This window comes from Lontra canadensis, unplaced genomic scaffold, assembly GCF_010015895.1.
Source record: "Lontra canadensis isolate GAN:19392208 unplaced genomic scaffold, GSC_riverotter_1.0 scaffold41, whole genome shotgun sequence".
Lineage (NCBI taxonomy): Eukaryota > Metazoa > Chordata > Mammalia > Carnivora > Mustelidae > Lontra > Lontra canadensis.
In genome coordinates, this window is record NW_022631035.1 from 6,268,133 (window position 1) to 6,290,412 (window position 22,280).

The 22,280-nt window shown below is 43.4% G+C and overlaps 1 pseudogene; it reads right to left on the bottom strand.

Annotated features, from left to right (window-relative positions):
* Positions 1-13,323: 13,323 nt before the first annotated feature.
* Positions 13,324-13,843, bottom strand: LOC116875328 (annotated as a pseudogene).
* Between the last annotated feature and the right edge of the window lie 8,437 nt (positions 13,844-22,280).

Below are 22,280 nucleotides of genomic sequence, written 5' to 3' on the forward strand. Positions count from 1 at the left end.
TTCAGCTCAGGTCATGATCTCAGGGTCCTAGGATAGAGCCCCGCATCGGGCTCTCTGCTCAGCAGGAAGCCTGCTTCCCCCCTCACCTCTCTGCCTGCCTCTCTGCTTACTTGTGATCTCTGTCAAATAAATAAATAAATCTTGAAAAAAAGAATAAGATATGTATAATTTTTCTTTAGAAAAAAAAAGAGAGGAGAGAGTAGGCTGAGCTGGGCAGAAAGGAATCATAGGAGAAAGAAGTTAGAAAGAAAAGGGAAAAAGGAAGGAAAAAAGTAACCTTCAAGTTCATAGTTCAACATGGAAAGTTTTTAATTCAAAGAGGATATTTCTTTATGCTTGGTATTTTATTAGCGGCAACAGATGGAAGGTCTTATTTCATCTACCTGTTCTAAAAATCAGGGATAGACTGAGAGAAAAACACTGTTGAAAAAACTCAATGGCGGGGATGTGTGACAAAGGACAGGGACGTGTGACAATCAGGTGAGTGTCAGCAACCTGACACCTCACAGCTGTATTTGAAGTGAGGTCACAGGCATTGGCTGTGTCTGAACTAGGGGGAACCTATTTTTATGAGAGATTGGAGGAGGGGACTTTGGTCTCACATTCTTCCCATTTGCAGGAGGCCAATGTTGGTGTTTGAGGTATTTTGTTTAGTCCTATTCTCTGTGACAACACAGTCTGCCAGGAGATCAATGGCTGTGAGACACACTAAATGAAGTCAGTCTGGAAAAATCCCCAGAGTCTAGCTCTGCCTATGTCTGATGTATAGTCAGTCTTCACATGACCTCATTGCCTGCCCTAAATTTTTCCATAGCTCAAGGCATGGAGAAGGGGAGATCCAGACTTTGGGGAGGGGTCTTGAGGATACAGAGCAGCCTGCTGGATCTTTCAGTTGTATGGAATTGATGATTGGTCCACAACTAATGGTTGTGTCTGAAACTATAATTTGAATAGAGCTTTGTTTCTTTTAGAGAGATAGGAGAGAGTCTTGGTAGGAATGGAGGTAGATGGTAGTAGACATAGGAGAAGAGACCATTTTTTTTTCCCCCCTTAGGGAAAGTCTTCAAGAAGGGGGCTGGTTGAGAGGGGCTTATCTCTGTTGATCTATCATCTACCTCTGGATAATTTACACCTTGACATTCCATCTATCAATGGAAAGGTAGTGGGAAGAATGGGTGAGAATGTGAGCTTTGAGTCCGATCTGTGTGATTTATGACAATAAAATTAGCTATTATTATTAGAAATAGTTTCTTACATTGCCCAGTGTGAACATTTGATGTGATGTTTGATGGCCTATTGGGGAGTTGCATGCAAAGGGTTTACTGTCCAGGAATATCTGCTCCATAAACCCATGTGGTTAAGATAGAGGGGAATGTCCCCATCTCCGTCACTTCATCTCCTAATCCTTTTCCACCCTTCCTAAGTTCCTCAAGAACTACACTCACAGTCTGCATTTCCTCATCTTCAACTGGCTTCCACTCCTCCACCTCCACTGAAATGGCATTTGGATAGATCACCAATGATCCTTGCTCTGCCAGATCCCAAGGCCACTCTTTGTGTATTTTGTTCGACCTCAACATGGCTGATTTCTCCTTCCTCCTTCAAACTCACTTGGCTCCTGTTAGTCTGGGTTCTCCTCATTTTCCATCTATACGTTCTTCCATTCATTTCCTCTTTCCTTCCTGGTTCCTATCTTTTCACTCTTGAAATCTCATCCTCCTGCCGCCCCCACTCCCCAGGGTTCTGCCCTCCCTTCCTTCTTTTCTTTCTATATACTCACTGGGTGATCTCAGCCACTTCCATGCCTACAACTCCCCTGTTCTTAGTGAGAATCATCATTATTTTCAGCCTCAGTTATCCCCCAGATGCATGTCTATAATGAAGGGGGACGTGGCACCATTTTAAATGACCCTGCCCACTTGGCCATAATTGAATGGTCCATAAAGGGATACCTGATGAAAACCAGGACAATCTCAGTTTTTCTGGACTTCCTTTTCTTTTAACCAAGACTCAGGAAGGGAGTAGGGCTTTCTCTGGGAGGGAAACCCATAAGATGGTAGACTTGAGAAATGTCAGTGGCCATATGGTCCTCCTCCTGAAGGAAGCTGTTGTTAAAGAGAGATACTAGAGCCCACAGAGGAGCAGGGAGAGAGGGTTCAAGGCATACTTGATTGTCTGGTTCCAGTTGTCGCCAAGATTGAGCTGCATCTTTGCGTTCCCCATGGATTATCTTTGAATTATATATAATATCCTAGTATTTTTTTTAATACATGCCCCCTTTTGCCTAAGTATGTTCTAGGTCAGTTTCTGAGATCTGCACCTGAAACAGATACTGCCAGAGGTAGATTCTAAGGAAACAGAGATCCCAACTGAGGGTTAGGAGAATTGGATTTGCGTTAACTCTGGCACTCACTGGCCATGAAATCTTGAGCAAGTCCCAGACCCTGAGAGTCAGTTTCTTCATAAAATGAGAAGCAATGAAATTTAGTAGAGGAAGGAAATAAGGAAAAATCAGAAATAAATAAAATAGAGACCAACCAGAATGAATAATAACACTGAAAATAATGACCAGTTTTTCCAAATAAATAAATAAAATTGGCAATGTTTAAAAAAATGTGAGGAGCAACAAAATCTGCCTGCCTGGTACACATAGTCCTGGGGGATTAACCACTGAAATCATAAAACACCTGTAAATGTAAAGTTTACAAAGTGCAGGAATTATTTGAAAACGTTTAGAAAACATTTTTATTTTTTTATTTTTTGAGAGACAGAGAATCAGAGGGAAAGGGAGAGAGACAATCTTAAGCAGCCTCCATGCCCCATGCAGAGCCCAATGCAGAGGTTGATCTCACCACCCTGAGATCATGACCAAAACTGAAATCAAGAGTCAGACGCTTAACCGACTGAGCCACCCAGTCACCCCATCATTTGCATTTTTAGCACGAATTTCCATTTTGTTTCCAGCAGCTCAGTTGTATGAATGTGGACCCAGAGCAGTAAGGTTTTTGCTGAGAGCATCGATCCCCTGGGGTAGAGTGTACATGGTCAATGGGGTCAGGTATAGCAGAATCTGCAGTGAACGTTTAGAAGCCACTGAGGTGGTGGGAGACCCAGAATCCAAACCTCATTAATGGAAGCACTTCCTGACTCCACTTTAGGACTTTATTCGGGTTTCCATGGGACAATAGCCAATCCAAAGGGCAATGATCAAGATCCATAGGAAACAGTGGAAAGAAGGAAAGAACACCTGAATCTGGGATGGGTTAGGAAGAAGCTGAGGATAATTTGCTGCTCTTAGCAAGCACACCCAATGATTCACTCTGGATTTCGGATCTAGAGACCACAATTCCAGTCCTCACTTTGCTTCTGACTTACCGGGCAAGACATGTTATTTCTCCTCTGAGTCTCAGTTTCCCTGTTTCTCAAATTGGAAATGAGGTGGGGTGAGGAGGATCGTCACAATTATATCTTACATTTGTAACACCTTTATAGTTTATGCTCACTGTCACTTTAGTCTTCATAAACTCAAGGGAGACACATATTATTGGTCCCATTACATAGACAGGTGGTAAAAGTATGAGATAGCACTTGTTCTGAGGTCTCTTTCCACTCTAAGATCCTTCCAGTAGTAAAGCTCTGTGAGTCTCCTATCACTATGTCCTTGAGCATCTACTGTACTCAGGGAGCCACATGGTATAGAGTCATTTGTCTGCATGCCCTACGTGCCCCACCAGATTGTTGACTCCTTTAGAGCAACACCCATGCTTGTTTCTTCATTGCTTCCATCAAAGCACTCAGAACTGTGTCTTATCCTCTGGGTAAATAATGATTAAATAAGATGCAATGACAAGGCACGTATTCTTGGTACACGTTGAGAATCCATCCTGGACCCAGAACTTGGTTTGGACTTTAAAGAAGACTTCTTGGGTGTTTTTGTTTTTCATGGAAGTGCTGGTTTTTGTTTTTGCTCTTATCTCCAGAGATGCTTTCAGCCTCCTGAGACTCAATCATCAATCAACATTTACTCTCCAGATACCGGCCTGTGCCAGAAACACAGGATGCATTTTATCAACCTCTTAATTTAGTTTACATTTCAGGTAGAAGCCAGACAAGAAAGATTTTCTCCATCTATCAATTCCTGCTTCTACTTCTTTTTGGAAAAAGCAACTCTCAATTCAAAAGTACGCATATTTAGGGATTGTTTCTTGGAATCTTGGGGATGAAAGGATAGTAAGAACTTAAGTGTTCTAAGGAAAATGGTCATGATGGAAAAAGGAGACAATTTGTATAGTAGGATCTCAATTTCAGAAAAAATAATACACATCCAGAATAAACAGGGAAGCATTGTTACCAGAATATCAGCAGTGAGGTAAGGGGATTGTGGGGATTTTGTTTTTTACCTTCTGGATCTTGCAAAATTTCTGTGGTGAATATATGTTACATTAAATCAAGAAACAAGAGTTAAAAAAGAACTAAGGAAATTTTCTTCATTAGCTGCGGGGGCACACAAGTGTGCATTTTATTATTATTCTTTATCATTTACTTATAGGTTGCACATACTATATATTTATACAAAATATTTTGTATAAAATATTTAATAGTCTACTTTTTGTTGCTGAACTTCTTGTTTAAATGAAATTTAGTCTGGAAGCTATCTTAATTGAAGCAAGGGGTTCCCTGGAGACTAGCCTAACATACAATCTATCCTGGAGAATGGTCCGTGTATACTAGAAAAGAATATATATTCTGCTGTTGTTGGATGGAATGTTCTGTATGTCTGTTAGGTCCATTTGGTTCAAGTCCAACATATCCTTGTTGACTTTCTGTCTGGATGATCTATCCACTGTTGGAAGTGGGGTATTGAAGTCTTCTCCTATTACTGAAGTCCTCTACTATGTTCCCTATTTCTCCTTTTATATCTCTTAGTATTTGCTTAATATATTTAGGTACTCCAATGTTCATTACATATATATTTATGATTGTTGTATCTGCTTGATGAATGAACCCTTTATCATTATAGACCTTCTTTGTCTCTTGTTACCATTTTTGATATAAAGTCTATTTTGTCTGATATAAATATAGCTACCCCTGCTTTCTTTTGGTTTCTACTTGTATGGGATATCTTTTTCCACTCTTTCACTTTTGAGCCTATATGTGTTCTTAAAACTGAAATGAATCTTTTGTAGGCAACACTTAGTTGGATCTTATTTTTATCTATCCAGCCAGTCTGTGCCTTTTGATTGGAGAATTCAATCCATTTACATTTAGAATAACTACTGATATGTAAGGACTTAATAATGCCATCTTATTAATTGTTTTCTGGCTGTTTTGTAGTATCATTCCTCTGTTTTTTCTTTTTTGGCCTATTTTTATGAATTGGTGATTTTCCATGGTGGCATGCTCTAATTCCTGTCTCTTTATCTTTTGTGAACCTACCAGAGTTTTTTGCTTTGTGGTTACCATGAGATGTTCATAAAACATAGATTAAAAAATTAAAAAAAAATTTTGAGAGAGAGTGTAGGAGTGTAGTGGGGGAGGGGCAGAGGGAGAGGAAGAGAGAATCTTTTTTTTTTTTTTAAGATTATTTATTTATTTATTTGACAGACAGAGATCACAAGCAGGCAGAGAGGCAGGCAGAGAGAGGAGGAAGAAGGCTTCTTGCTGAGCAGAGAGTCTGATGTGGGGCTCTATCCCAGGACCCTGGGATCATGACCTGAGCTGAAGGCAGAGGCTTTAACCCACTGAGCCACCCAGGCACCTCCGAGAGAGAGAATCTTAAGCAGGCTCCACACCCAGTGCAGAGCCTGATACCAGGCTTGATCTCACAACTTTGATATGGTGATCTGAGATGCAATTCGGAGTTGGATGTTGAACTGACTGAGCCACCCAGGGTCCCTAGTCATGGTAATTTTTAATACTTTTTTCTCTTTAACTTTTATACCATAGTGGCTAGCACACTATCATATTACAGAATTATAATTTTCTAAAACTGTGTATTTATCTTTGCCAGTGTGTTGTATATTTTCATATGTTTTCATGTTACTAATTAACATCTTTCCATTTCAGCTTGAAGAACTCCTTTCAGCATTTCTAGTAAGGCAGATAAAGTGGTGATGATCTTCCTCAGGTTTTTGTCTGGGAATGTCTTTGTTTCTCTCTTATTTCTGAAAGATGATTTCACCAGATAAAGTCTTTCTTTAAATGCTTTGAATATATCATTCCACTCTCTTTTGGTTTGTAGAATTTGTGCTGAGAAATTTGCTGATAACTTAATGTGGGTTCCTTTGTAGGTTATAATCATTTTTTTTTCTTTCACTGTTTCTAGAAATTCTCTCTATCCTTGCATTTTGCCAGTTTTATTATAATGTGTCTTGGGAAAGTTCATTTTGTATTGAGAAAATGATTTATTAGTTTCATGAACTTGGATGTCTAAGTCTCTCTTCTGGTTTGGGGAGTTTTCAGCTATTATTTCTTTAAATTTATTTTCTGCCTCCGACTACCTCTCTTCTCTTTATGGAACTCCAATTATTCTGATGTTGGTACTTCTGATGGGGTCTCATAGACCATGTGGACTTTTTGCTCTTTTTCATTCTTATCTCTTTGCTCTCTTCTGAGATTATTTCAAAATTCCTAGCCTGTACATCACTGATTCTATCTTCCGTTGGGTCTCTTCTGCTGTGGTGTTCTCCTATTGCATTTTAAAATTTCATTCATTGAATTCTTCAGTTCCAGAATTTCTATTTGGTTCTTTTTTTTTTAAAAACAATTTCTATCTCCTCTTTAAATTTCTTATTTTGTCCATGTATTGTTTTCCTGATTTTGTTCAATTGCTTTTCTGTGTTTTTTTTTTTTTTGTTTATTTGTTTGAGACCTCAAAACAGCTATTTCAAATTCTTTATCAGGTAGAATGCAGAATTTTGTGTCTGAGTTTGGTTGCTTGAGGATTATTGTTTTCTTTTAAAGAGGTCGTGTGTCTTTGATTCTTCATGTTCCTTGGAGATTTGTGTTGCTCTTTTCACATTTGAAGTGGCAATCACCTCCTCCAATCTTACCAGTTGGCTTCAGGTTGGAGATACTTTTCGTTAGTTCTGCTTATATTAGGGGATTTCTCCAACCTTGTACAGTTACACCTGCTTCCTGCTTCTTGCTTCCTTTTGTGGCAGAATTAGGTTTGTATGTCTTCTATCTTAAAACTCACTGGCTTTTGGAAACTTCTCTTCTTTTCCAGAAGCTGGCGCTATAACTCAAATTTGTAGTTTTCATTACCCATAGCGCCTGGCCTGTTTTGGAAGTCCACTCCTTCCTTGTCAGCCAGAGCTTGCTCTTGCCACTACACTTGGGAATGTGCCCAGGGAGCTGGCTGCAGAGTGGGCAGGGAGGTGTGGGTTTAACACTTGGGGGCTCTTTTTTTTTTTTCCCCCTAAGATTTGTATTTATTTATTTGACAGACAGAGATCACAAGCAGGCAGAGAGGGAGGCAGAGAGAGAGAGGAAGGGAAGCAGGCTCCCCGCAGAGCAGAGAGCCTGACTCGGGACTCCATCCCAGGACCCCAAGACCATGACCTGAGCTGAAGGCAGAGACCCTAACCCACTGAGTCATCCAAGTGCCCCAACACTTGGGGTCTTTAGGGTTCCCACAGTCCAGGCTGGAGGTTCCTTCATGAGGTTCTCTCATCAGCTCATGGGCAGAGTTTCCTGTGGGAGACCTGAAGACAGTCAAGCAAGAACCACATCCCTTTCATGCTCTTTGATACTCTTATCTGCTTCTTTCCTGGTTTCTTTCCTCACTCCTGTCACAGAGAACCTGCTTCAAAAGTTTGGTTGCTGCTGTAAAGAAATGTTTTTTTTTTTTTTTCCAGTAAGTATCCTACACAGCTGGGGAAGTCAGGCACTCACTCACCGTCTCCCTTATCCCCTCAAGAGAGGTCATTGTAGGCTAGTTCAGCTGGACTGCTGTGCTGTCTTGAGGGAGGGGTTATGCTGACAAAGTTCCTCATCCTCTTCAATGGGTCCAAACTTGCATTTTTTTTTTTTTTAAAGATTTTATTTATTTGACAGACAGAGATCACAAGTAGGCAGAGAGGCAGGCAGGGAAGGGGGAAGGAGCAGGCTCACCGCTGAGCAGAGAGCCCAATGCGGGGCTCGATCCCAGGACCCCGGGACCACGACCCGGGCCGAAGGCAGAGGCTTCAACCCACTGAGCCACCCAGGCGCCCCAAACTTGCATTTTTTTTTTTCATTCCGTGGAGTTGGCATCTGTCCTTGGGAAGACTGGACTTCTACAAAGGCTCTCTCATCTGTGGGTATCTGCCCACTAGCACTCTCCAGATGTTCCCCAATTGCAGCTGGAGAGGGTGGGGCCCAGTTCATACTGCTGGTTCTGCAGACTTTACAGAGGTCTGTCTGCCTTTTACCCATGCATGGGTGGGTGAGATTCCTCCTGGGTCTCTTGGTATATGGTACTGGATTTCACAACTTCCACAGAGGCATTACTGTTTTTGGATAGAGATTAATTTTTAGTTGTTAAAAGGGGGGCTAAAAGGGTGCCTGGGTGGCTCAGTTGTTCGAGCATTGACTTTGGCTTAGGTCATGATCTCAGGGTCCTGGGATGGAGCCCCATGTCAGGCTTCCCACTCAGAGGGGAGACTGTATCTCCCTCTTCCTCTCCCTCTGCCCCATCCCTGCCTGTGCTCTCTCTCTCTCTCATTTTTTTTTAAAATTTTTATTTATTTATTTATTTTTTTAATAAATTTTTTTAAAAGATTTTATTTATTTATTTGAGAGAGAGACAGTGAGAGAGAACATGAGTGAGGAGAAGGGCAGAGAGAGAAGCAGACTCCCCGTGGAGCTGGGAGCCTGATGCGGGACTCGATCCTGGGACTCCGGGATCATGACCTGGGCCGAAGGCAGTTGTCCAACCAACTGAACCACCCAGGCATCCCTCTCTCTCTCTCTCTTAAATGGATAAATAAAGTCTTTAAAAAATGGGAGGGGTTGAGATAAAATAGAGTGGGGTCAGATATCATTATGATGGTCTTTAGCATTTCTTTTTATCACTGAATGATATTCCTTTGCATGATGGACCACAGATTGTTTGTCCATACACCTACTGAAAGACATCCTGATTACTTCCAATATTTGGCAATTATGAACAAAACCACTATAAACATTTGTGTTCAAGGTGCTCTTTTAACACTTCAAGGAGACCTTACAATCAGCACGTGGGGCCTGGGGCACACTGATTTCCTTTCCATGGCCACAGTGCTGTTGGGGGTTTTTCGGGCTCTGAGAACAGGAGATTGCCATATGATTGTTTTCTAGCACTGGCTTGCCTAACACTTGTTTCTCAGTTTCTTCCTTAAAAAAAAAAAAAAGCAGCAGAATAAAAAATGATTGGGCTTGTGAATGGAAGCCACACTGATGAGAGATAGGCATGAAAGCAGAAGTAAGAGAATACAGTCCTGGTCTTTGTGGACTTGATCCAGATAAAGTCTGACATGGCTGGGCTGTATAGAGGGAAGAAGTGAGTTTTGTGGTCAGAACCACGAATCTGTTTGTGGCCACCTTCCTACTCTCTCTTCCAAGTGGCTGTGGCAGAAGTGTCGATGGAGAAATGAGTAAACATGTTGAGTATCAGGGGAACAATTGAAATGGCAAAGACTTTCTGTTTATTTCTGCAACCCTTCATATGTGCTAGTAGAGGAACTCATAATATCAACTGTATTATCCCGGGGACTGTTAATTCCAACCATCCTCACCTGTATATAGCATTTAAATTTTTTTTTATTTTGAAATTTTAGATAATATGACGTTTTTTAGTTTGCAACGAACTTTCTATTCATCAACTCATTAACTCTCAAAGCCATTATAGATGAGAAAACTGAGGCTCAGAGTGTGTTTGACCTGCCCAGTCTCATTTGGCATGTGAATGGCAGAGCTGAGACTAGAACACAGGGGTTTTGACTCCCAATCTAGTGCTCCTCCCAACTGCCTGAGGCCAGGGGCAAGTGAAGAAAGTGAAGGGAATGGTGGGGGTGAGTGGGTGGTGAGGACAGCATCTAGGGGGGCATGCCCAGAGAAAAGTGTTCAGGTGGAGGTAGCAAGTGGTAGACAAGGATGGGCAAGAGCCAACTTGCTTTTAGGCAGGGTTTTATGAGGTAGTCTTAGTTCAGTGAACATCACCATGCTTATGGGCAGAGCTTGACTTAGATGGAAGAGAAATCAATTTTGTTTTTCATTTCAGCAAAAATCTGCTCATCTAAGTCTTCAGTCCTGTGGTAGAGAAAAGGAGATAAGATTTACTCTCAATGAGAAGAGTTGATCAATGACAATGATGAGAATATTTCACCTCATCCATATCCCCTGAGGGACTAATTTATAAGCCAGTTTCTAATTTATTTATTTGGAACAGGAAATAGTCATGGCATGATAACTGGTTATATTTACTGACCAGGTGGAAGGTCTATTCAGGAGACCAGATGATCAGTCTGAACACTGCTTGATGAAAACTGAATTAGTAACCAGGAATGGGTACAGTCAAAAGTCCCTTATGTTAAGCTCATTCAGCCTGCTCTATTTTTTAATGGTGTGCTATGTTTGTCTCAGTAATAGGCTTGTCACTGTCTACTGGTGAGACATTAACATGTCGTTACTCCCAACTATTTTTTCTGGATTCTTTTCTGGTTATTAGATATGATTGTCCAGCCAAGTCCAACCTCATGGCTTGGAGACACTGCCTGGGGATGAGATGGGTGAGCGTTCAGCAATCTGGTGGTCTGCATTTGAATCCCAACCCTGTCACTCATTATGACTCATGTAGACACTTACCCTCTACTTCTTCTGTAATTGGGGCTGAGACTATTCTTGGGGAAGTTCTTGGTGGCTCTTGGCCACAGACACAGGCTGAGATGAGAACAAGGATAACCCCAGCACGGACTATGATGGCAACTAGTGAGAAATGGCATGTTACTAGAGGAAGAACCAATAAAATATGGGATCTGGAATGATGGAGGAATGAGCTTCAGCTTCCTAGAAAAAACTTAGAATTTTGGTGGGTGGCTGAAAAAGCCATGGGATGTGATGCTGACCAATTCCAAATTTATGTAAAATAAATATTCAAGATAGGGCGTTTGTATGAGTGAAAGGGAGGGGAAATGAGGTTAGAGGAGAAGACAGTAAACAAAATAAGAATTAAAAAAAAAGCCAAAGTCAGAGTCACATGCTGAACTTTGTGATTGATTTGGTTCTGTGCACTGTCAGAAAGTAACTCCATAGGGCAGATGTGAAGACTGAATAAGATAGTGTGTAAGCCCCCGGTCGGGCCTCCTGCAAATGCTCTGCCATTACAGTTCTTGGTTGTTTATCTTTCCTGATAATTACGTTTGCTCTCACTTAGCTACTTGCTGGCAACATATCAGGCAGCAACTGAACTTCATAGATCATGGCATGAGACAATGAGTTGTGGGCTTGGAGGAAATTGAGGATTGATTTCTATGGCCATTAATTTTATGATGTAGGAGTTCATGGGACAGGACTTCACAGCCTTGAGATAAGGATCCCCCCACTTTATTGATGAGGACACAGGGAGCCCGAGTTTCCATTGTCATTCAAGTGGCTGTGCAATGGCATCTTGTTGTGGGGTTTTGTGTGTGGGGGAGGTACATTTAAAATTTTTGTTGAAATTAATATTAATATCTTATCTGTTAATAGCTTATTTATGTTCCTACCTTGTCTGTGAAATAAATATATAAAATTATTGAAGTTAGTGATGACACTAAAGATCAAATAGCTGAGAAGAAAGACAGGAGGAGTAGGTTGCATGTGTGTATGACCAAATCATTTTTCTGAAGATTGCGATTTTTCGGGATGCCTGGGTGGCTCAGTTGGTTAAGCAGCTGCCTTCGGCTCAGGTCATGATCCCAGCGTCCTGGGATCGAGTCCCACATCGGGCCCCTTGCTTGGCAGGGAGCCTGCTTCTCCCTTTACCTCTGCCTGCCATTCTGTCTGCCTGTGCTCGCTCTCTCTCCCTCTCTCTCTGACAAATAAATAAAATCTTAAAAAAAAAAATGAAGATTGCGATTTTTCAAACAGAGGTAATCTCTTAAACATGTATGTGCCCATTTCCTGTCCTTTTCTAAAAAATTGTGGTAAGATGTATATATATCTTATATATATGTCATATACATATAAAGATTTTATATATATAAATTTTATATATAGATTATATATATGTATACATATATGTGTGTGTGTGTGTGTATACATAAAGTTTTTAAAATTTATTTGACAGAGCACAAGAAGGGAGAGCAGCAGGCAGAGGGAGAGGGAGAAGCAGGCTCCCTGCTGTACAGGGAGCCCAATGCAGGGCTCGATCCCAGGACCCTGAGATCATGACCTGAGCTGAAGGCAGATGCTTAACCTACTGAGCCACCAGGCGCCCCTTATTTTACTTTTTTAGAGTAGGCTCCACAGCCCTGAGATCAAGACCTGAGCTGAGATCAAGGGTCAAATGCTTAATCAACTGTGACACCAAGGTGCGTCTCCCATGGTGGCTTTAAATCCAATTTGTCTGATGACTAATGAGGCTGCGCACTTTTTCATATGCTCATTTGCTATTCATTCATCTTCCTCAGTGAAGCATCTGTTCCAGTCTTTGGCCTATTTTAAAAAACTGAGTTGTTTGCCTTTGTTATCAGTGATTTATAAAAAGTTTTTGTATATTCTTGATGTTCAATGTCTACCGTCTGTGGTGAGACACAGGTCTTGCTTATATGCTTCCCTTGCCTCTTCCTCTTCTAAGTGATGTCACTTAATGAACAGAAAATTTTAGTTTGGATGAAATCCAATCTGTAATTTATGGTGGTGCTTTTTGTGTCCTAAAAGGGCAATTGCCTACTTCAAGGTTGCAAAGATATTCTCTAATGCCTTTTTTTCCCCCTAAAAGCCTTGCAGCTCTGACTTTTATGTTTACGTCTGTGATCATTTTAAAATTAATTAATGCATTAGTTCTAATTAATTCAAGTGTATGGAGTGAGTAGAGGTCAGAGTTATTTTTTTTTCCATGTGAATAGTCTGTTGTTCTGGCACTTTTTCCTTTTGCGTGGAATTACTTTTTTTGTTTGTTTGTTTGGTTGTTTTGTTTGTTTTTGGTTTGTTTTCTGCAAAAAGCCTTATTGTTTCCATTGGGCCCAGGGCTTGGGAGTGGGTTCCAGGGTGGTTAAAAAGCTGCCTTGTGGTTGCCGGGGGAGGCTAAGGCACAAGCTCTCGCACCAGGGGTATGACATAGAGGCCCCTTCAAAGGCTGCTGCTGGTCTCTGGAGGCTCCTAGTCATGCTTGAGAGTGAGCCTATCGTAGAAATACTGGCCCGGCCCAGCCTGGGGGCTGGTGGAGGTTCATCAGGTGGTCGCCCACCTTCTTGATGAGTTTCACCTCCTCATCTAGGAAGTGGTTCTCCAGGAAGTCACAGAGAAGGGGGTCTGTGCCGGCAGGACCCAGGGTAAGCAGATCCAGAAGGGCCTTGTTCAGGCTCTTCTCCAGAACCAGTACAGCTTCCGTGGCATCCAGGGTTTTCCCCCACTCATCTTGGAATGGCTTCTAGACATCCTGGAAGAGGGTGTGGCCACCATGTTGGTTTTGCCTCTTCAAGAGATGCTGGGCACCCTCGCAATTCTCCTCAGTCAACTTGTGGAAGAAATGGCCCACACCCTCCAGAGCCACATCGTCACGGTGGAAATAGAAGCCCAGAGAGAGGTAGCTGTAGGAGGCCCACAGATGCACGTTGACTGGGTGGTTGATGGCGGCCTCTGCCTTGGTGGAATAATTCTGATGAATCTGGGAGCTCATGGTTGTTTTGAGGTAAGAATTACATTTGCTGTTGTCTGGTCCTGTAGTCAGCGGGTAGCCAAGAAGATGGCTCCCAAGGTTGCGACTGGAAAAAAGGTTGGAGGGTGGTCATTGGCTGGTTGAAGGGGCATCCCTGGGTCTATTTTGTCCAAACACGGTTGAAAGAAGAGATATATCTGCAGGACTACTGCCTCCTTTTGGTGTCTTGATAGAAAATCTATTGGTCATGTATATGTGAGTTTGTTTTGGGAGTCTCTATACAGTTCCGTGGATCTATTAGACAGACCCTGCTTGGTGATTTCGGGTGACAACAAACAATTAAGTCTGCAACCTCCTAACCAATGAGCAGAGAAAGCCCCAAGTAGCTTTTGTGACCGCATCTCACCATTGTTTACATCCCTCAATTTCCCCGAGGCATCCACCCTGTCCCCTTCCTCTGCTCCCACAACATGAGCTCACACTGAAACTACTATGGACTCTGGGAATCAAAACTGTAGGCCAGATATAGAAGCAATTGTGCAGTGTTGAATAGCTCCTAAGTTACCACTTGTGTAGATCTTTGTGGTTTCTGGATTAAACGCTTGTATTTTTTATTCTTCTCTTGCTGACTAGTGTGGACTAGTAAGTGAGCATGTGTAGCAGTCCTTTGTATTTGACCGTATGTATTGGTATGTGTTCTTCTTTGGGGTTCACCAACTACGAAACTGGGGTCTGTGCGTAGAAGCTTGCACATGTGTTTGGGGAAATGCAGAACCATTGTGATCCTTGGAGTCCCATCTTTGTTTTTGGGGTTTCTAAAAAGAAGGCGATGAACTGAGGTGTTGTTGACAGCACCCTTAATTCAGAGTGGTTACTCAGAGAAAGGTTGGGAGGGAAATGGCTCTTCTTTTATCTTCACGGGCCTTTTTTGACCAATAGAGGTTGAAAATAAGCTGGCTGATAACACAAGATTTGGGGAGAAAGGACAGAGAATTTGAACTCTGATTCTGCTACATCTTGGCTTTTTTGATTGTAGATAAAGCACTTAATTTCACTAAGACTCAGTTCCCTCATCTGTGAAACGGGGATAATGATCCTTCCTTCTTCATAGGGCTATTGTCAGAAAGAAGTGAGATAATAGATACAAACTTTCAATAAATATGAGTCATTTTTATAATTATTAATGAACATTTACTAAGCACATTGATTTTAAAGCATCCAGCAGCCGCAGGTGCTTCCTATCCCTTGGCCCAGTGATAAATTCTGGTTTTCAAAACAAGAAGTCAGGCAGAAGTTGTCTCAAATGCCTCCTCTTTCACTGTGGGTCACTGTGAACTTGGATGTGTCATACAACTTCCCTGAGTCTCAGTTTCTCCATCAGTACAATGTGGTTACAGTATCTTCCATGGAGAGCTGCCTTGAGGTCTCTCATATAGCAGGCTCTCAACAAATGTTGGTTCTCTTTCCATTCATAAGGTACCATCCCTCCTGTTTAATTTGTGTGTGTGTGTGTGTGTTGGTGTCAGAGTGTGGCATTGCTGGACCACAGTGAGGATTGAGAAGATATGTGGGTATTTGTTTTTCAGGTCAGTTCTTAGTGAGAGGCTGTGGCTAGGAGAATGGCCTGAAGAAGGGTCAACGGAATGCCAGCATGGCTGGGCTGGGAGCTTTGTGGGGAACACGGGTATTGGAGAGCCACTTGGGAGTCCTGTTCCTCCATCATTAAGACCAAAGGAACTGGAGACAAAGAGAAGAGAGACCAGGTCTCCATTACAGATGATCAGTCAGCACACCTACCCTGTCACCATGGAGAGTCTGCAGGACTGTTGGTGATGTTGACACTTACTGGCACACCATAGAAAAGTACTTGAGGGGTCTGATTCTCTCTTCCTCTCTCTCTAGAGTAATTTTTGGGCAGGTGGTCTTCAGGAGGTATGCATGGAAAGGAGAACTATTGGCATTGCCTCTATTACCCATTTTCTTGACAAATTTGGGTCTCTGCTGTGTGTGGTGGCCATATGTCTTATGATGACCATCATGAGTGTCATCCACTTCTGGTTGCATAAGAAGGTGGGAAGGAAGCTGCAGAGAAGGGGAGTGGGGTATGAAGGTTAATCCTGGCAGGTCTGAACTCAAACCCCAGCTCTTCCCACATGAGCTGTGAGTCCCTGAGAAAACCACTCCTTTGAACCCACTTCTCCATTTCTTAAAGTGAGGTTTCCCACAGAGTTGAGAGGATTAAACAAGATGACCCTCAGAGGCACTTTGAGCAGTGTCTGGCAACAGCAAGTACCTGAGAGCAACTTTTCATAAATGTCCATCTTAATTTCAGGTGGACCCATGCTGCATATGGCACCACCTCTGATGGCTCTTGAGCTCCTTTGCTGGTCAGTGACCCTCCACCCCTCCAGGCTACGGTGGGATACTCTACAGTAACTCCTCTGGAGGGAGAACTGGAGGGAGAAGTGTGGGTTGATGTAGGGATGTAGGGAGATCAGGAGAGAAGATACTTTTTTTTTTTTTTAAACAAGACACTTATTTGATCTGGTTTCTTTACTCAGAAATAACAACAGTGCTAATCCTGACCCTATCTGACACAGATTTCTTGTCAGGGATTGAACTATGCAAGGCTGGCATTCATACTTTGGTAGGGAAAGCTTGAATCAGTGTCTCTGATGGCTCTTCTTTCCTTGGGCTCTCTTGGTATTTGTGATGGCCTCCAGCACTCATTGAGAAGCCAGATTATGGGAATGCATCGTTCTCATCTCAGCATTTCTGAGTTCCTCTTCTGCTGAGTTCCTATGGGGACAAGTTAAGTCATGGTTGTGGGCGGCAGAGGCAGGTACCAATGTTCCAATTTGTCCAGTGCTGATGGGTTGACAGAAGCAGAGGCAGAGCAGAAGCCAATGGCAGCACTATCCAGTACAAGACTCTTCAAGGTGGGACAGAGTGGGGTTTACTTCACTAGGGCTGGAACACTGTGGATATTGGGACAGGAGGGCAAGAGGCTTGTCTGGACCCAGCTAAAATGCTTCTGTGTTCCTGACTTGGGAGGAAGTTACAAGTGTAAGACAAGGTGATAGGGCCTGAGCACCTGAAGCCCATGGTAAGGAAGAAGAAAATAACAGGGAAACCTCATTCTGGTATTCATCTCAATTTTTCCTCTCTTACCTTGACCTCTGGCAGTCAAGATCTCTAGTGACATCCTCATGCTAGACCTGAAGGTCAACTTTCCCATCTGTCCCATTTGATATTATTGACTGCTCCCTTTGGGAAACTTTCCTTATCACAACCCCTGGGTCCCCTGTTTCTCTGAGTTTAATTTCTAGGTTTTCTTCATTGGCTCCCCTTCCTCTGTCAACTCTCTAAATAACAAGGTCTTCCAATATCCCTGTCTTCTTCTCAGTCTGAAGCAGAGATTCTTGTGGACATTCTGGTGGTTTTGACACATGCCTCAGTGGCAGAATGTGCTTTTCCAACCCTGGGTGGATTTTCATCCATTCCATTGGTCTCACTAAGCCCCTCTGTCAAACTGTCTAGTCAGCATATTTACCTTTCACCACTCTCTTGAACATCCTCCAGGACTTCTTCACACCACTGTTCCTGAAGCCCTTCCAGTTCCTCATGCCCCAGACCACACTTCTCACTTCCTTCCCAGAGTTTTCCTCACAGCCTCTTTGACTCAGTTTATGAAAGTGTCATCAGCACCATCTTTACCAAAGGTAGACACCCTAGATTCTTTTTTGGCTTCTTATCCTTCACCTCCACCAAGTCAAAAGTCTTGTCAATTCTACCTATATTTATTTATTTACTATTATTTTTAAAAAGATTTTATTTATTTGACAGACAGAGATCACAAGTAAGCAGAGAGGCAGGCAGAGGCAGGTGGGGGAAACAGGCTCCCTGCTGAGCAGAGAGCCCAATGTGAGTCTCGATCCCAGGACCCTGAGATCATGACCTGAGCCAAAGGCAGAGTCTTAACCCCCTGAGCCACTCAGGCTCCCCTCTACCTATATTTAATAACTCAATTTTTTTCTTTTTGTCAATTCTCATAACCACTCTTATGATTGGGATTTTTATTACCAGCATTTCCTCTTTCCAATTCACCCCACATACCTCTACAGGAGAGGTCTCTTTCTAAACCTCACCCTGATCAATCATTCCTTTGCTCAAAAACTTTTAGGTGTTACTTGTCAACTTTAGGGTGCAGTTTGAGGCCTCCCATGGCCAATTCCTCTGCTACCCTCTGTAGCTTTATCACTCCCCACATCCATGACACCCAGTGCTCCAGTCATGATGGATTGACCCACCTCTCATCTTCTTCTTAACTTCTCATCTTTTTATCATTCTCATCTTTTTTTTTAAGAATTTATTTATTTGACAGAGAGAGATCATAAGTAGGCAGAGAGGAAGGCAGAGAGAGAGAGGGAAGCAGGCTCCCCGCTGAGCAGAGAGCCCGATGCGGGGCTCAATCCCAGAACCCTGAGATCATGACCTGAGCCGAAGGCAGAGGCTTAAACCACTTAGCCACCCAGGTGCCCCTCATCTTCTTCTCATCTTAACACTAGGTACTTCTACAGACATTTAAAAAAAAAGATTTTATCTATTTATTTGATAGAGATCACAAGTAGGCAGAGAGGCAGGCAGAGAGCGGGGGTGGGGAAGCAGGCTCCCTGCTGAGCGGAGAGCCCAATGTCGGGCTCGATCCCAGGACCCTGGGATCATGACCTGAGCTGAAGGCAGAGGCTTTAACTCACTGAGCCACCCAGGCACCCCTTCTACAGATATATTTTTTAAAGATTTTATTTATTTATTTGACACACACACACACACACACACACACACACACACACAGAGAGAGAGAGAGAGAGAGAGAGAGAGAGAGAGGGAGAGAGAGAGGGCGGGCACAAGCAGGGAGAGTGGCAGGCAGCGGGAGAGGAAGAAGCCAGCTCCCCACTGAGCAGAGAGCCTGACCCGGAGCTCAATCCCAGGGGATCATGACCTGCGCTGAAGGCAGATGCTCAATTGACTGAGCCACCCAGGCACCCCTCTATAGGCATTTCTTTGTTGCATCTTTGCTGCACAAATCAAAGCCCAGTCTCTTGGTAATCTGTTGATAAGGAAGTGGGATATAACAGCACACATTAATATTGGTCTGCTTTTGACAAATTTCACTCCTTTGACCTTGAAGTGAGTTGTTCAATGAATTACAGCATCAAAGGAAAACAATCTTGGCCAAACAAAGAATTGAGAGGGAACCTTCATTGGGAAATTTACTACAAATGACACAAAAACAAATGTTAGATGGAAAAGCAGCTTTCAAACAAATTTCCATGGGAGATCAAAAGCTTAAAGGTGATTTTTGAGGAGCTTCTATCCTGGAGCCTGTCTGTGCTGACCAAATGGTTCATGGGTTTATTGGGAGGAGAAATCAGATAATAGACAGAAGTGCTTTGAAAAGTCCAAAGAGCCATTCTAATGGAAGTCATTATCTGAGGAGTGGTTTGTAGACTGTTTTTCAGGAATGTAGTGTAGCCTCAGTTACTTTGTAGCCTTCAATTGGCAGAGACAGGGGTAGAAAAGTATCTTTGAAATGGATGTTTCCCTGGTCTCCTTTTAGCGTCTTTCTCACCTGGTAGACTTCCTCTGTGGCCCTATGCAGGCCAGTTACTAAAATGAGTGTGGAATAGGGACCACAGTGGACACTGAGGAAGAAGTGGACAAACAGATGAGCCTCTCATCACTTGTCCCCGTGTCCCTACCACAGGTCCCTGCTCATCAGCCTTTCCTCGCTGCTTCTGTTCCTGCTGAGAGTGCCCCTAATCCTGAACCTGTGGTTCTGTGTTGTGATCTGGGTGAAGTAGCTTCAGAAAGGCGGCTGAGGGGAACTGGAACAAAGACCTCCATCTTCTGTCTACAACCACCTCTGAGGCCAGTTCTTTAAAAGAGCCAAATTTTTGACCCTTAGCACTCAGTCATTTCTGATGGGCTTAAGAGGGTAGTCAGAGCTGATGACTCATCTATACCTGTGGCCCGTGGTGAGTGGCCAAGATCAAACCACTACCAGCTTGTGCTTGGTACCACTCCCCACATGGATGAAGATATGGGATGACTCTGGTGTAAGACTCTAAGGCTCTGCTTGATCAAACCAATGTGGACCCTAAATTGGAAATTTCCATTTATCTCCCTGGGCTCAAGATCTGGAACCATTTCCTAAGGAAGCTGTCTGGGGCAGCAGTCCTGCTTACCCCATCTGCCTTTACTATTATTTATGGATTTATCAGTTGGTCTCCGTTCTTCATTATCTGCCTCCAACTCTTGGGTGTTTCTAAATGTTGGTAGGATAAACTCACAAGAACACTGTCTTACTTCTGAGTCCCTAGAACCTACCTAGTGCCTGGAGCATGGCAGGCACTGAAGGAATGAACCCTTGTTCAATGACGGAATAAAGGAATCATGATGTTGCTCTTTTCTGAAGGCTGTGGACACAAGAGGGGGGTGGTCAGAGACCCATGACTGGCACTGAACTTCACATGTACTGCAGGAGTTGAGGGTGTAAATACTTGAGAACTGGATATGACCCATAGGCTCAGTCTTACAGAAGAATGAGCTGCCCTGCTTTCTCAATGAAGACTAAAACCTTTACCAAGATCTATGAATACTGCCTCTTTCCCCTGCCCTTTCTAGCCTATGGGGATGATGGCAGTAAGACCCCACTCACACTTCATTCTTGGCCCTAGACTCCCATCCCCATCAAAGTTTCAGTTCTTCTGGCAGTGCCCCAGGGGTGTCTCAGGGATGGTTAGTAGATCCTGGGTCATCTTCTGCTCCTGCTCATTGAAGTTGCCTAAGTGAACCACCACTGCCAAGGCAGCTGGCATGTTGCTGGACACCAGGGTCAGTGTCTCCAGGCGAGCTCAGATCTGCTGGGCCCTGGGGCCCCAGAGTGGCCATGCTGTGTCCTTCTTTCTGTTTTTGAATCACACTTTGGCATGAGGCCCCAGAGGCAATGTTCCTTGTCCCTCCATATGTCACAGAGGACTGGTGAGGACAGCTTCACCAGCTGCCACCTGTAGCTACCCTCCTTCCAGGCTCAGGTGAAGGAAGAAGGGCTTTGAGAGATCCCTGGCTGTCATCCCCCTTCCCTGCTTCTTCTCATCTCAAGCTCCCTTCTCCAATGTAGATGGAACCTTGGAGTCCACCTGGAGTCTGCCTGCCTTCTGGTTCATCAGACCTGGCTGGCGTGTCTCTGGACAATCTGAGCTGGGACACCTGTCATGTTTATATGAGGTGGTTGGGTGACTAATGTCTGGATGGCCTGTTTCTGTCGGGCAGCTAGTGTTACAAACTAATTCCGTGGGCATGCTTGGGGATCATTGTACCATTTCACATGGTTTTGGAAGGCAATTATCAGGTGGATGCCGAACCCTGCCTCTGGTCACCGGGTATATGGACATTCATTCATTCATGTATTCACACAGCACGTGTTTACTGAGCACCTGTTAGGAGCCAGTCACTATACTAAGTGCTGGGACTATTAAGATGAATCATACATGGTACCTGTTCTTGGAGGGGGTCTTATTGGAGAGGGGGCATAATTTTACTCTCTAAACTCTGGTGGGGTTCAGCTAATGGGCAGTGGGAGGTAGAAGGGCAGAAGGAAAGGTGTTTCTGTTAAGTTGGGAGCATCTGTGTCCCTCCACTCCACTCCTGCTGGGTGGTCCACACCCTCAACTCCTGGGAGGTCTGTACAAGGGCTCTCTTGGGATCTGGTTTTTATCCCCTCTCCTCCCTCCTTTAGAATTAGAGGTGGTAAGGGCTCTCTGCTGCTGCTGGCCCTTTTGTTGATTTCCCTTAACTCATTCCTGGACCATTGTAAATTTTCCCCTCATTATATTATCCTCAATCATCCCATTTTGCTTGTGCCATCTACCTGCTACCAAGATCTTGGCTGATGCACCATTTCTTATTCATCTGTGTACCCACAGGGACTGATACCTAGCACATGCTCATTTAATGGTTGTTAAATTAATAATAATAGAACGTGTTAAGGTCCATGTCAGCAGTTTTAAAAAAAAGATTTTATTTATTTATTTGACAGAGACACAGCGAGAGAGGGAACACAAGCAGGGAGAGTGGGAGAGGGTGAAACAGGCTCCCTGAGGAGCAGGGAGTCTGATGTGGGGATTGATCCCAGGACTGTGGGACTATGACCTGAGCTGAAGGCATCCGCTTAACGACTGAGCCACCCAGGCGCCCCCATGTCAGCAGTTCTAATAAGATTTGTTCTGCAAACATCCAGCTTCAGTCCTGACTCCAGAAAAATCTGCGTGGTCAGTACATTTGAGGACACAGTGAAAAGTAAAAATGTGACTTATCTGTTTTGGGAAGTTGTGGGATTCTTTGTAGAAGTTGGGTACCCTGTGAATCTAATTATTGAGAGAGTCAAAGCCACAGC